Genomic DNA, 2,757 nt, shown 5'->3' with positions numbered 1-2,757 from the left:
AGTCACCTGTGAACGATACCCATGTGATGTGAGTATCAGCCAGGTGTGAACGATAGCCATGTGATGTGAGTATCAGTCACCTGTGAACGATACCCATGTGATGTGAGTATCAGCCAGGTGTGAACGATAGCCATGTGATGTGAGTATCAGTCACCTGGAGGCAGGACTCAAAAGCCTGAATTTTGCCTGAAACTCTCAGACTGAAGAAGTCTCTTGAAAGAGAGACGAAACGTTTCATTAAAGAAGAACTCGTCCAGAGGACCTATACAATTTTTTTTCCTTTTGATTTTTTACCTGGATTACTGAGATGCATCAGGACATTTTACAAAGTAATACAAACAGTGACTTTTTTTTCTTTGTTCCACTTTCTTCGTGGGCCCCCTAGTGAGCATGGGCCCCTGAGCCCGTGCCCAGAAGGCTCATGGGATAATCCGGCCTTGAGTTTAAGTAACTGGTTGGATTCATCAGGTTTCATGGATAAATATAACTKAGYATCATCAGCATAACAATGGAAATTTATCCCATGCTGTTTAATAACTTTACCTAATGGAAGCATATATAAAGTAAAGAGGTTTGGTCCAAGCACTGAACCCTGAGGAACTCCATGACTAACTCTGGTGTAAGAAGAAGTTTTATTATTAACATTAACAAACTAAAATCTATCAGTTAAATAAGACTCAAACCATTTTAGAGCTGTTCCTGTAATCCCAATATCAAGTTCAAGTCTACGTAATAAAATATTGTGATCAATTGTATCAAATGCAGCACTGAGATGTAACAGGACAAGAATGGACACAAGTCCACTGTCTGAGACCATGAGAATATCATTAGTAACTTACACCAGTGCTGTTTCTGTGCTATGATGAGCTCTAAACCCTGAGTGAAACTCTTCATATAGATTAGTTCTATCCAGATGTTCACAGTTGATTTGCAACTATTTTCTCAAGAATTTTTGAGATGAATGGGAGATTAGATATAGGTCTTTAGTTGGCCAGAACTCCTGAATCAAGATCAGGTTTCTTAAGTAAAGGTTTAATTACATCAACCTTAAAGCTCTGTGGCACATAACCATTCATTATGGATAAATTAAGTACATTTAAAATATAAATATTAATTAAGAGAAATGCTTCTTTGAACAGTCTGGTTGGGATGGGATCCAGCAGACATGTTGATGGTTTGGATGAAGCTATTATTTTAGATACCTGGTAATTCAGACAGCTCAACAGGGCAAAAACTGTCCAGACATAAATCAGGTTCTAGTGACACTAAAGGTGCCTCATGTGTTCTCAAATGTAATTTCATTGTGCAATGACAATAAAGGCTTTCATCATCATCATCATCATAATCATAATCATAATCATAATATAATATAATATAATATAATATAATATATCAAATCTTTGCTATCTGGGGTGCTAGCAGTCTTCAGTTTACCTGTGAACACAAGTCTAATGCTGTATTCACACCGAATGTGATTTCAGCATCTACAGTATATCGCGTTGGATGCTTGTGCACTTTGAGGTCAGAAGCTAGTCAAAATTGSAAAGCACTCGACACGCATCGAGAGCCTCTCCATCCCCTCCCTCCTCTGCCGGTCGGTCCTCCTTTGTCAGTCTCTGTTTAATGTCAGATGAAATAAAGGAAGTGGCTTTGCTTTATTTACTGAGTGCAAGCGAACGGCGCACTCATCAGATAATTAGTTCATAATTAATTCACCAGATAATTCAGAGACATTTGGTGAGTTTCATCACCCAGGAGCTGCGAGCGGACAAGGCTCGCTTTCAGATCTATTTTTGTCCCGAGTCATTTGATGAGCCGCTGATCTGCATCGGTGCAGATATCTCCTGCCAGGACACCGACTGCAGGCACTTGATTTCAGCTAAAGAGCCCCTGTCCATCTGTCTCAGGTTAGTGGACATCATTCTGTTCCATCGGAGAATCTGTCACGACGTCACACAGTGTAGTCTGATTGGTTGACGCAGCGCGTCGAGCTGCAAATGTTCAGATTTTCCAAYTTCAGCAATTTGTGCGTCAAGCGCGTCGAACGCTCAAATCGTTCAAATCGCGCCGCTCTAATAGCGCTTGACGCGCCGCAGCACTTCCCGACTCTGCTTGATGCGCATTCACCATAGACTTTGCATGTAAACCTGATGCTCCTGACGCTGAAATCGCATTCGGTGTGAATGCAACACAAGGACTGTAGCCTAATTTTATTCACACCTTCCGTCTAATGGGGACTGGACTTATTGCAAACACTGACAGGATTCACCTGAGCAGTTTATGGAACAGTCTGTCTGAGTGAGAGGAGGGGAGTTAGCCCAGCAAAAGGCGCTGTGATCTGTCTTGGGTTACCTGAGTGGGTGGGCCCAGCTCACCCAGGCCCGCCCACTAGCACCAGGTCTGGGTCCCGCCGACCCGCCCATCATCAGTTAACGTTTCTGTGAGGGTCATCGGGACCCCTCATTCGTTTCGTTTCTGTGAGATCGGGGTCGTCGGGGCCCCTCATTTGTTCCGCTGATGAGGTCCCGCCGACCACAATAGGCCTATCGCCTGGCGGTTGGGCTTATCCCTTCTCTAGATGTCGGTGGGACCCCAAGGCCTCGCCGACCCGCCAGTCATCGGTCGAGTTTTCTTTGAGAGGCGGGTTCGGCGGGACCCCTCGTATGTTCCACCCGTYCCCGACGTGGGTCCCGCCTCTAAATTACACTACTTCTTACACATTGCTGCACTTGGGTCCTTCACTCTTGACCCTCAAGA

Source organism: Austrofundulus limnaeus, unplaced genomic scaffold (assembly GCF_001266775.1).
Source record: "Austrofundulus limnaeus strain Quisiro unplaced genomic scaffold, Austrofundulus_limnaeus-1.0 Scaffold1247, whole genome shotgun sequence".
Taxonomy (NCBI): domain Eukaryota; kingdom Metazoa; phylum Chordata; class Actinopteri; order Cyprinodontiformes; family Rivulidae; genus Austrofundulus; species Austrofundulus limnaeus.
The sequence above is the reverse complement of the archived record's forward strand: the minus strand, read 5'-3'. Positions refer to the sequence as shown.